This window comes from Rhinoraja longicauda, chromosome 1 (assembly GCF_053455715.1).
Source record: "Rhinoraja longicauda isolate Sanriku21f chromosome 1, sRhiLon1.1, whole genome shotgun sequence".
NCBI lineage: Eukaryota > Metazoa > Chordata > Chondrichthyes > Rajiformes > Arhynchobatidae > Rhinoraja > Rhinoraja longicauda.
Genome location: NC_135953.1, coordinates 76,254,103 through 76,268,156, shown reverse-complemented (window position 1 = coordinate 76,268,156; position 14,054 = coordinate 76,254,103).

Sequence of the window (14,054 nt, the reverse complement as noted above, 5' to 3'; positions counted from 1 at the left end):
AACCAGGGGTTACAGTTTAAGAATAAGGGGTAGGCCATTTAGGACTGAGATGAGGAAAAACTTGTTCACCCAGAGAGTTGTGAATCTGTGGAATTCTCTGCCTCAGAATGCAGTGGAGGCTAATTCACTGGACATTTTCAGGAGAGAGTTAGATTTAGCTCTTAGGGCTAATGGAATCAAGGGATATGGGGAAAAAGCAGGAACGGGGTACTGATTTTGGATGATCCGATGATCATATTGAATGGGCTCGTAGGGCCGAATGGCCTACTCCTGCACCTGTTTCTTTGTTTCTATGTTTCTATGTTTCTATGCCTCACCAGTTGCTATCTGACTTGTCCAATTCTACCAGCAGTTTACAGTTTGCTCCAGATTCCAGCACCTGCATTCTTGTCTGTCAACATTAATTGTTCTGCAGGTAAAATATAAATGCAAGTCAACGTTGATCAAATAGTTAACTCGCCTACTTTTGATTATTTCCAGTAAACCATTCAAGGTATTTTGTTTTCCCCATGTGCCATTTCCTCCATGACTCAGTGACATTACTGTCACATGTGGGTCGAAAGCCCAAGGGTTGATTCCACGAGACTGAAAAAGAAAATGTAGATCAACACTACTTTATAACGTTGGATAGTTCCTGTCTTTTTGATGAAATATTAGTTACTAATTGCACTATTAAATTTGGAATGCAACTGCCTTGTCCACTCTTGGTTCGGGACCAACAACAGTCAGTCCATCACCATCACTAGGCCAGATTATCTGTCACTTTGCATCTTCCAGGACTTTGCTGTGCTCCTTCTAAGACAATAATACTCCAATGTAAATGTGCAAGGGCGGATGAGCGTCCAGGACCATATTCACCAGGCGGGGATCTGCCCCGTCAGCTCAGACCTGGAGGCACCTGATGCCACTCCCTCCCCTCCATAAATACCGGCGCGTTGACTGGTTTCATTCACTGCTGTGGTTGCGAGTCGTGGTTGACATCGGATTCACTCCAGTGGCTGCTCGTTTGTTCTCGTTGTCAAAATGACCATCGCGAATGTGGAAGCGGCGAAGACCGAGGAGGTCAAGACTCTGATACCGACGTCCAGAGTGTTTAAGATACTGGCAATAATTTCAGCCTCGCTGTTCGTTTTAATAATTGCAGCGCTGATCGCTTTTATGTTGGGTGAGTAATTTGCTTTGTAAAGGCGAAATTTTAACCAATTTTGGTTTTAATTTCTGTCTTTCCTAACTGACGGCAATTATTTTGAGGATCGATATGTTTAATTCTTCCAAAGGCAAATCAATTTCTCTCTATAAAATGAAACATTAAGTGGGGGGGGGGGCTTTGGAATGCTGAGTGGATGAACCTGTCAAAACGTTGTGATCAAGTGAAGCAATAGTTCGACTTTCTGGAATTGGGTTAAAACTCCCAAGTTCTTGTATATTTAGGGATAATGTTAAACACGAGTAAATGCCTGTTAGAACAATTTGCAGTCCAAGTTGAGGTCCTTTAAAGGAAAGTCTTTAAAAGATTACTTGGGGCTTCCCCTCCTCCATTATAGATGAGGCTCTCACTAGGGTCTCTTCTACATCCCGCAGCTCCGCTCTTGCTCCCCGTCCCCCCACTCGCAACAAGGACAGGATCCCCCTCGTTCTCACCTTCCACCCCACCAGCCAGCGGATCCAACATATCATCCACCAACATTTCCGTCACCTACAACAGGACCCCACCACTGGCCATATCTTCCCATCCCCTCCCCTCTCTGCATTCCGCAGAGACCGTTCCCTCCGCAACTCCCTGGTCCACTCGTCCCTTCCTACCCAAACCACCCTAACCCCGGGCACTTTCCCTTGCAACCGCACGAGATGCAACACCTGTCCCTTTACCTCCCCCCTCAACTCCATCAAAGGACCCAAACATTCTTTCCAGGTGAGACAGAGGTTCACCTGCACCTCCTCCAACCTCATCTATTGCATCCGCTGCTCTAGATGTCAACTCATCTATATCGGCGAAACCAAGCGCAGGCTCGGCGATCGCTTCGCTGAACACCTGCGCTCGGTCCGCATTAACGCCACTGATCTCCCGGTGGCCCAGCACTTCAACTCCCCCTCCCATTCCCAGTCTGACCTCTCTGTCATGGGCCTCCTCCAGTGCCATAGTGAGGCCCGCCGGAAATTGGAGGAGCAGCACCTCATATTTCGCCTGGGCAGTTTGCGGCCCGGTGGTATGAACGTTGACTTCTCCAACTTCAGATAGCTCCTCTGTCCCTCCCTTCCCCTCCTCCTTCCCAGATCTCCCTCTATCTTCCTGTCTCCACCTATATCCTTCCTTTGTCCCACCCCCGACATCAGTCTGAAGAAGGGTCTCGACCCGAAACGTCACCCATTCCTTCTCTCCCGAGATGCTGCCTGACCTGCTGAGTTACTCCAGCATTTTGTGAATAAATCGATCTGTACCAGCATCTGCAGTTATTTTCTTATACTACTTGGCTATATATAACAGCGTTGTAAAATGTTTTGTATTGCAGTCTTTTACCTCCCTCACAAGTGCACGGACAGTGAAGCTTGCAGAAGATCTGAATATACAGCCTGTGGTAAGTTCTCATAGTTTGGAGATACAACATGAAAATGGGCTCTTCAGCCTGTTGAATCCTCACTGTTCACCTATTTCTGGACTAACCCTGTGCTGAATACACAAAGGCCACTTAAGCTGCAAACCCTCACATTCGTGCGTTACAGGTTGAAAGTAGAGCACCTGGATGAAACCCACGTGGGCGCAGAGAATGTGGGTGCACCCGCTCTCCAGGGGAAAGGATTGAACCTGGGAGATTGACCCAACCTGGGAGATTGAACCTGGGAGATTGACCCAGACAGTAGCTCTACTTGACCCTGACTGCACATTTGCATTCAGACTGACAAACCAATGTGGCCTTGAGGTTAGGATGGAATTCCCGATGCTGTTTTACACTGAGGATAGACACAAAATGTTGGAAGTAATTCGACAGGTCAGGCAGCATCTCTGGAGAAAAGGAATAGGTGACGTTTCGGGGCAAAATCCTTCTCCAGTCTGTAGAAGGGTTTCGACCCAAAACTACACCTATTCCCTTTTCCCAGTGATGCTACGTGATCGGCTGAGTTACTCCAGCATTTTATGTCTATCTGTGGCATTGAGTTGATCCGCCCAGTTGGTATATTTTAGATGAGGCTTAAAGTATCTCCTGGGGCTTTAATTCACAGAACTTCATAGTTTTAAATTCAAAATTCCAGATTTTATACACAAGAATATTGAATACTAGTATTGTGGATTTCATTTTGTGTCGGCTGTTATTGTTGCAGCAATCTGGCACATACGTTTGTATGGGGAACAGAGGGAATATGGGAAGGGAGATGAAACAGAACTATGGATGAAACCTGAGATAGTAGAATAATGCTTACAATTTTTTCACCAGTGCTATTTTCTAAAGGTAATTGGTGATCAGTGCACTTGAAGATGAAAGTCTGGAAGGTTAGGACATAATGGGATATTTTTCAATGAGTACTTTGGCATAGGGTTTTTGCACCATCTCATGTAAAGGTATATAGGTTTCTTCTGTAGCACTTTACAATATTAAATGGGCTCCTCAAAGCTTTAGCAGTAAATTTCGGCAGATCACAGGGATATATTAAGAATTTGGCAAGTTAACATTTTTTTTTTTTTTTTTTTTTGAAAGGATGTGGTCAACGAAAAACCCGTTCTGACAGGATTGTTGGTGGATCAAGCACGTATGATGGCGAGTGGCCATTTATGGTCAGTTTACAGTTGGATGGTCAACACATCTGTGGAGCAACACTCATCTCCTGTAGATGGATTTTATCAGCTGCCCATTGTTTCGGGAAAGGGTAAATACCAATAACTTCCCATACATTTTAAAATATATAAATATTGCTTTGGTTTCTGTATTGTTGCTCCTATTAAATTAATATGTTGAAGGTAACCTGATCTTAATATGTAATATAACAACTGTAAACGTCAAAGACGTACAGGTATGTAGGTTAATTGGCTGGGTAAATGTAAAAATTGTCCCTAGTGGGTGTAGGATAGTGTTAATGTACGGGGATCGCTGGGCGGCACGGACTTGGAGGGCCGAAAAGGCCTGTTTCCGGCTGTATATATATGATATGATATGATAAACGTAGGATGCTGCAGTCTAAAGGCTAACCAAATTGGTGGTTGTTGCAAATATTCTTCAGTTCACTGTGAAATTATCTGTTAATTGGAATTCTATAATTCAACTAAAATTGATAAAAGTACAATATCACAACACTTCTGAGCTTCCTCCATGTGGCTTGTTTCAGCATTCTATTCAACTTGTTCCTCCATCTACGAACCTGAACGTGGAATAAATATGTTCCATAAGTATAATTATTGATGGTGAAAAAATTATCATCTAGGATATGCTACTTGAATACCAAATGTTTTACTTTGTGCAAAAAAATAAGTTGCATAATGAAGAACATGTACACCTCATAGGGAACTGACCAGTAATTTGGAAACCCCATTCAATTGAGGGGAGGCTGTAGATGTTGTTTACCTAGATTTTCAGAAGTCCTTCGATAAGGTGCCACACGTCAGGCTGCTAGGAAAGATGAGAGCCCATGGTATTGAAGGGAAGATACTTGCATGGAAAGTGAGTTGACTGGATGACAGAAGGCAAAGAGTTGCAATAGAAGGTGCTTTTTCAGGCTGGCTGCCAGTGACTGGTGGAGTTCCGTAAGGTGCTGGGGTCCCTTCTCTTAACATTGTATATTAATGATTTGTTGAAGGGATTGAAGGCTTCTTGGACACGTTTGCAGATGATACTAAGATAGGTGGAGGGGCAGGCAGTGTTGAGGAAGCAAGGACTGCAGAAGGACTTGAAAAGTGCGAGAGAAGTGGCAGATGAAATTTAGTATTGCAAAGTGCAGAGTCATGTATTTTGGTAATAAGAATAAAGGAGTAGATTATTTTCTAAATGGAGACAGAATCCAGAAATCTGAGGTGCAAAGGGACTTGGGTGTGCTGGTGCAGGACTCCCAAAAAATTACATTGCAAGTCGAATCAGTAGTAAGGAAGGCAAGTTCAATGCTCCCATTTATAGACAATAGACAATACACAAAGGTGCAGGAGTAGGCCATTTGGCCCTTTGAGCCAGCACCGCCATTCAATGTGATCATGGCTGATCATTCACAATCAGTACCCTGTTCCTGCCTTCTCCCCATACCCCCTGCCTCCGCTATTTTTAAGAGCTCTATCTAGCTCTCTCTTGAAAGCATCCAGAGAAATGGCCTCCACTGCCTTCTGAGGCAGAGAATTCCATAGATTTACAACTCTCTGACTGAAAATGTTTTTCCTCATCTCCGTTCTAATTGGCCTACCCCTTGTTCTTAAACTGTGGCCCCTGGTTCTGTACTTCCCCAACATTGGGAACATGTTTCCTGCCTCTAACGTGTCCAATCCCTTAATAATCTTATATTTCAGTAAGATCCCCTCTCATCCTTCAAAATTCCAGCGTATACAAGCCTAGTCGCTCCAGTCTTTCAACATAAGACAGTCCCGCCATTCCGGGAATTAACCTAGAGAACCTACACTGCACGCCCTCAATAGCAAGAATATCCTTCCTCAAATTTGGAGACCAAAACTGCACACAGTGCAGGTGTGGTCTCACCAGGGCCCTGTACAACTGCAGAAGGACCTCTTTGCTCCTATACTCAACTCCTCTTGTCATAAAGGCCAACATGCCATTAGCTTTCTTCACTGCCTGCTGTACCTGCATGCTAACTTTAAGTGACTGATGAACAAGGACACCCAGATCTCTTTGTACTTCCCCATTTCTTAACTTGATACCATTCAGATAATAATCTGCTTTCCTGTTCTTACTACCAAAGTGGATAACCTCACATTTATCCACATTAGACTGCATCTGCCAAGCATCTGCCCACTCACACAACCTGTCCAAGTCACCCTACAACTTCCATAACATCCTCCTCACAGTTCACACTGCCACTCAGTTTTGTGTCATCTGCAAATTTAATCCCTTCATCCAAGTCATTAATGTATATTGTAAATAGATGTGGTCCCAGCACCGAGCCTTGCGGTACCCCACTAGTCACTGCCTGCCATTCTGAAAGGGACCCGTTAATCCCAACTCTTTGTTTCCTGGCTGCTAAACAAATTTTCAATCCATGTCAGCACCCTACCCCCAATACCATGTGCTCTAATCTTGCCCAATAATCTCCTATGTAGGACCTTATCAAAGGCTTTCTGAAAGTCCAGGTACATACATCCACTGGCTCTCCCTTGACAATTTTCCTAGTTACATCCTCAAAACATTCCAGAAGATTAGTCAAGCATGATTTCCCCTTTGTAAATCCATGCTGACTCGGAAAGATCCTGTTACTGCAATCCAAATGTTCTGCAAATTCTTCTTTTATAATTGACTCCAGCATCTTCCCCACCACTGATGTCAGGCTAACTGGTCTATAATTTCCCGTTTTCTCTCTCCTTCCTTTCTTAAAAAGTGGGATAACATTAGCTACCCTCCAATCCACAGGAACTGATCCTGAAACTATAGAACATTGGGAAATGATCACCAATGCGACTAATGCTTTTTATCAAGAGCACTGGAATACTGCTGCATTTGGAGTACTGTGAGCAAATTTGGGACCCATATCTGAGGAGGATATCAGAGGGTCCAAAGGAGGTTTACAAGATTGATTCCAGGAGTAAGTGGGTTAGCACATGAGCATTTGACAGCACTGGGCCTCGACTCACTGGAGTTTAGAAGGTTGAGGGGGGACCTCATTGAAACTTACAAAATAATGAAAGACATAGATAAAATGGATGTGAAAAGGATGTTTACACTGGTGGGAGAGTCTAGGACCAGAGGTCATAGCCTCAGAATTAAAGAGCGCTCTTTTAAAAAGGAGGTGAGGAGGAAGTTCTTTAGTCAGAGGGTAGTTAATCTGTGGAACAGAGAGCTGTGGAGGCCAAATCAGTGGATATTTTTAAGGCAGAGATAGACAAGTTATTGATTAGATCAGGTGTTAAGTGTAATGGGGTGAGGGCAGGAAAAGGGGATTAGGTGGCTGAGATCAGCCATGATTGAATGGTGGAGTAGACTCGATGGGCCGAATGACCTAATTCTACTACAACTTGTGATAGAACTGACTCAGCTCAAATAGGCATTAGAAACATGATTGCCAAAACAAAACATTAAACTCTATTTGCTATTATCTGACTATTAACTGAGGGGGAAATGTTTCAATCGTGCAGGGGTGTAGATGAGATATATAGCTGAAATATGTTTGGAAGAATAACTTCTAAATTGTTTCAATTTATCTTTGAATTTTAGAGGTGCAAAAAACTGGGTTGCAGTATTTGGAGTCCATTTCTTGGATCAAGCATCAAACAGTATCCGAGCACGAACAATTAAAACAATAAAGTTTCCTTCTAATGGAACAACTGCCTCTAATTTCGATATTGCCCTACTGGAGTTGTCCGAGCCAGTTGAATACACAGACTTTGTCCAACCAGCTTGTCTACCTGCAGCCACGACTTCCATTTCTGGCCAAACATGTACAACAATTGGATGGGGACAAACAAATGAAAATGGTAATGATCAAAATTATACTAAATTTGTCTTCTTGCCGTTATTACTGTAACTTGGGTCACCCAAAATTGATTTTTTAAAATAATTTCTGTTCGAGTTGTGAAGGACATGGTTAAAATGAGAGTAAGACAATATGGAAGGAATGGTAGTTATTTTGGCAAAAATATTAAAACTTGATGGCCATATGTTTTTGACCTCTTCATTATAGGTTAAACTAATTGTGTAGCCATTTATCTGATGTATTGTAATGTAGGAACAGTGCAGTCATAAGAGGGCTGAAATGACATTTGGCATGTTTTGCGACTATTTTGGATCACAAACTAACTTCCTACTGTTCCTTGCAAGCTGGATCATCAAGTAATGAGCTTTTGAAGACTGAAGTGAAGGTATTCACCAACTCCCAGTGTCGGGTGAAGATGCCAGGGATAAATCCACACATGATTTGTGCAGGGGCACCTGAAGGAGGCAGAGATGCATGTCAGGTATGGAATTGTTTTTGATTAGTTTACCCTTCTTGGGATGATCCACTTTCTTGCTTCTTGGATGGAACTCTACTTGTTTTATTGTATCAATATTCTATTGATTTCTCTAACTTCATGTAACTCCCTCTCTCTCTATCTCTCGCACACCCTCGCCATACCAGCTTCTCGTTTTCACCTAACAAACAGCTAACAATGGCATGTTTGTTTTATCATCTTTACTTTTTTGCACATCTTTCATTCATTGTTCTATCTCTCTACATCATCGTCTATATCTCTCATTTCCCTTTCCCCTAACTAGGTTGAAGAAGGGTCTCAACCCGAAATGTCACCCATTCCTTCTCTTCAGAGATCTGCCTGTCTCGCTGAGTTACTCCAGCTTTTTGTGTCAATCTTTAGTTTAAACCAGCATTTGCAGTTCCTTCCTACATAATTGTTTTTCTGGGCTTCATTCAAAAAGATTGGAAAAAGTGAATCTTTCTTTAACTTACTATTCTGAGAATACAGGCTAATTTATCCTTAAATATTGCAAATTAACTAAACCTACTATTCGGAAACTAGTTGTTCCATCACTACATTTCAATAAAAGTACACTTCTAAATGTTGGTTGGAATGTAATGAATCTTCCTTGATGTAATAACCTTTGAAAATAAAACAGGAAATGGAGGCATGCAACATTCATTTTCTCCATTCCTGACTCAATATTCTGTTAAAACATCCAAAGGCAGACAAACACAATGAATTGCACAAACAGAAACATTGCTTGAAAAACTCTGCAGGTTGGAAGCATCTGTGGAAAGAAATGATAATTTTTGGTTTTGAACCTGATGGGTCAGACTAGTTGCTGCAACATGATGACCTCCTGAGTGCCTTAGGTTGTAAACTAACAGCAATAAAGCCTTGCTTTGTCTTTTCTCCCCAGGGTGATTCTGGAGGGCCATTGCTGTGCCAAGATGAGAATTCTCGTGCGTGGATAGTTGCAGGAGTTATTTCCACTGGAGTAGGCTGTGGGAGACCTGAACATCCAGGAATATATACACAGACAACAGATGTTCAGGAATGGATACAGGATGGAATACAATAATGAGTGCTGCTGGCAGCCTAACTTGTGACCATCATTGTGTTTGACTGGTGCTGATGACTGGAGTGACACTCGACTACAGCACTGTTGCGAACTGCTTCATGTTACATTGGAGTTTGAATGTAAAACATTTTGCTTTGTAAAAGCTTTATCATGGTCTTGGACCAGTTTGTAAAGAACCTCACTTTGAAAAACTGGATTTTAAACTGTCTAGCTTTGAATTCAACCAGTTATCTACTCTTACGGATGCTAAAACATTCGAAGGAAACATCGGTACTGCCATCCTCACTCTACCAGGCAAATATAACCATTATGCTGAAAAAAGACAGGGACCCTTTAAATATGTCTTCTTCCCGCCCCATATCCTTGCTCCAGATGGAAATGAAGATCCTGAGCAAAGTGCTGTCCACCAGGTTGTGTAACCACATTCATAAATTAATACACCCTGACCAATCAGGGTTTGTACCTGCCCGCCATATCTACTCTAATCTACGCCGTCTTTTCAACATAATGTATCACGGTCACAAAGAGGAAGGTGTGGTCATCGCCTTAGACGCAGAGAAGGCGTTTGACCATATAGAATGGTAATTCATGCTAGCCACCTTAAACCACTTCGGTTTTGGTAATACATTTATAAAATGGATTAATATCATTTACACTCAACCCCAAGCCTCCATTATTACCAATGGGGAGATATCACAGCCATTCTATCTCCACAGAGGCATTCGACAAGGCTGTTCCTGTTCACCGCATTTATTTAATTTATGTATCGAAGTGCTTGCCAGTCAAATTAGAGCAAACCCAGATTATATGCCTATTCAAAGACATGAAACAAACCACCACCTATCACTTTTTGCGGATGATATAACATTGTATTTATCGCACCCTAAAATGTCTCTTCCCCCTTTTTTACGTTTAATTGAAACTTTTGGTCGCCTTTCGGGATACAATATTAATTGGGAAAAGAGCAAATTGCTTCCAATATCAGATAAGGTACACCAAGAGTTTCTACGTACAATGCACTTTAAGATAATAGATAAGCAAATTGAGAGTTTAGGTATCATTGCTAGGTATTATCTGAATGGTGTCAAGTTAGGAAAAGGGTACGTACAATGAGATCTGGGTGTCCTAGTGCATCAGTCACTGAAAGGAAGCATGCAGGTACAGCAGGCAGTGAAGAAAGCCAATGGAATGTTGGCCTTCATGACAAGAGGAGTTGCGTACAGGAGCAAAGAGGTCCTTCTACAGTTGTACAGGGCCCTAGTGAGACCGCACCTGGAGTACTGTGTGCAGTTTTGGTCTCCAAATTTGAGGAAGGATATTCTTGCTATTGAGGGCATGCAGCATAGGTTTACTAGGTTAATTCCCGGAATGGCGGGACTGTCATATGTTGAAAGACTGGAGCGACTAGGCTTGTATACACTGGAATTTAGACGGATGAGAGGGGATCTTATCGAAACATATAAGATTATTAAGGGGTTGGATACATTAAAGGCAGGAAACATGTTCCTAATGTTGGGGGAGTCACAGTCACAAGGGGCCACAGTTTAAGAATAAGGGGTAGGCCATTTAGAACGGAGATGAGGAAAAACTTTTTCAGTCAGAGAGTTGTGAATCTGTGGAATTCTCTGCCTCAGAAGGCAGTGGAGGCCAATTATCTGAATGCATTCAAGAGAGAGCTAGATTGAGCTCTTAAGGATAGCGGAGTCAGAGGGTATGGGGAGAAGGCAGGAACGGGGTACTGATTGAGAATGATCAGCCATGATCACATTGAATGGCGGTGCTGGCTCGAAGGGCCGAATGGCCTACTCCTGCACCTAGTGTCTATTGTCTATTTGAAGATTTAAAGATTTTTAAAAAATTGTTCATGAACACATCAAGTTACCAATAAAAAAAATGCAGCCAATTACACTTCTGAAGTACAGCCATAATGTAATGTAGGAAACATGGCAGGTGGTTTGTTCACAACAAACTCACCAAATACTAATTTTGTAACAATGAGATCTCCTTCTTCTTGTCATTGATTGAGGGATAAATATTGGTCCGAAAATGAGATATTTGCATTGCTATTTGCTAAAACTAGCAGCGGTGGATAGGGGGGGAAGATACGAGCTGTAGGCTTCCCTTCCACGCCATTACAAGCACTGAAGACGTTTTGTGGTTGGCTATGGGAAACACCTCAGCACATGGAAACGGAGCGGTGGCTGCAGGAGGCGAAAGACTACCCGTTTGTGGTGATGGCAGGTCGAGGTGTCGGTGGAATGAGCCAATGGAGGCTCTACAACAGCCGGGGAAACGCGCAGATCAAATGCCACTTGAGGCCCCACACAAGTGGGATCAGCGCACAGATCGGGCGTGGCCCGCAGCAACACGGAGTTACTGACAGCATCGCCAGACTAGGCCGACCCCAACATCACCGATCCAGTGCCGCTGCCAGGACAACAACCTTTTAAGGCCAAGAGAGCATACAATATGTTTAAGAACTTGAAACATTAAAGGTACAAGATGGCGCTGGAATGTAGTGCCATGTAGTGCAATGTCAGAAGAAATCTACTAAATCTATTTTTTACACAATAATCACTACCCTCTTTTACTTCTGTACGATTGTGCTCATTTATAGTGTGATTTTAGTGGATTGTATGCTAAACAAAGAAGTTCACTGTATTTAGGTACATGTGACAATAAACTACATATTGAACTGTTATTGACCCATTGAATTGTGTCCTGAGATCTTTTACATTCATCTGAGAGAGCAAATGCTGTTTTTATTTGTTGAATAGTCTGGTTCTGGCCATTGCTGGCACAACCAAGATTTACTGCCCTTTCTTAATTGCCATTGAGAGGGCTGTTTTAAGCTGCCTTCTTGAACTTGTTGGATGGATCTGCATCTTGAATCTGGCTTTCTCGCAGGGCCCAATCGAGCTTCGAAGCAATCCAAGTCTCGAAGTAATGGGTTTATTCAGGCATGCCAGTACATACCAGGATGCATTTCACGATGGTCCAAAGCGCTTCCCTGATTCAAAACACTTGCAGCATTATTTCCAGTACAATGGTCCAATGCAGATTTTACATTTTTGCCGTAATTCACTTGTCATACTTTTCTTTGTCGTCTTTGATCTCTGTTTTATCTCTGCTGGGTTTGCCTCTGGCTGACTGGCAGCAGGGCCTGTTCTTGCTTGACTTCGAAAACCACTCTCCTGTTTGTTCTGTAAACGGACGTCATAATGTGACTGCTCTTATCTCATAATCAATTTTATTGCCCTCAGCCCTGGTTTACAAATATCCTATGTTTGACCTTTCAGGTACCTTCCCTGTGTTGGCCTAATTTGTCATCATGCTTCTCCAGTATGTAAATGCACTTGGGTTAACCTTATTCCAAGCTTGCTTGATTTTTTGGTTATGATTTCCAGAAATTCCTACCTCAAACCACAAGTCTTTTGGGTGAAAGTGCTCCCACTCTGTTGTTGGGTAGAAAGTTGCACGTTTTAGACCCAGCAAAGTTGAAAGAAAGGCAATTTAATTTCCAAATCGAGATGATCTTCATGATGGTGGAGGCCTGAGGTTGGTGCCTGACCCTTTCTGACAGTTACTAGCCCGAATAGCCTAAGGAAATAATTACAATGTCTTGTGTAGATGGTACATACTGGAGTCAACATTTTAAGATGAAGATAGACACAAAGTCACTCAATGGGTCAGGCAGCATATCTGGAGAATTTTCTTCAGAGATGCTGCCTGACCCGTTGAGTTACTCCGGGTTTTTGTGTCCATCTTCAGTTTAAAACAGCATCTGCAGTTCCTTCCTAGACATTTTAAGGTGGTTGATGAAGTTCTAATCAAGTGGGGTGCTATGTTTGAGAGAGAACCCAGGTTTTGGAATTGGTTGAAAAATACAGGATGGAAACAGGCCCTTCTTAATTTTGTGCTTTGAGTGTTTGTAGGTATTTCTGACTTTTCAAATAAGCCCATGATGCACAAATGAGAAAAGTGGAAGTAACAAGGTATTGTTATCATTTGGATGCCATTGATTAGCACGCATGTTCTCATTATGTACACCATGATGAGCCTGATGCACAGAATGAGGACTTGCGTGTGAACACCTGTCCGCACACAAACACACACCCATACGTGCACTCATAGAGGTGTGGGTTCAGGTAAACATATCCTTGCTCACTGTCTTCTCGCTGGCCCTGGTCCTCCACCCACCATCTCTTTGGCCCTCCTCGCCTTTCATCTGGGTGTCCTTGTACATCAGTCACTAAAAGTAAGCATGCAGGTGCAGCAGCCAGTGAAGAAATTAAATGGCATGTTGACCTTCATAGTGAGAGGATTTGAGTATGGGAGGATGTGTGGATCTCATTGCCAGAGAATTGGCCAATTCACTGGATAGATTAAAGAGAAAGTTAGATATAACTTAGGCCTAACGGAATCAAGGGATATGGGAAGAAAGCAGGAATGGGGTACTGATTTTGGATGATCAGCCATGATCATATTGAATGGCAGCGCTAGCTCGAAGGGCCGAATGGCCTACTCCTACATCTATTTTCTATGTTTCCATGTTTCTAAGTTTGTAGTAGAATCAGGCCATTCGGCCCATCAAGTCCACTTCGCCATTCAATCATGGCTGATCTCTGCCTCCTAATCCCATTTTTCTGCCATCTCTCCATAACACTGGACACCCGTTCTAATCAAGAATTTGTCTATTTCTGCCTTAAAAATAATACAGAATAATACAGAACTTTATTGTCATTCGGTACAAATAACGAACGAAATTACAGGAGTCACAAAACACAATAAAAAAAAGAAAAAAGTACACAGGACACACGACCCCAAGACAAACATCCATCACAGTGAGTCCAAACACCCCCTCACTGTGATGGAAGGCAA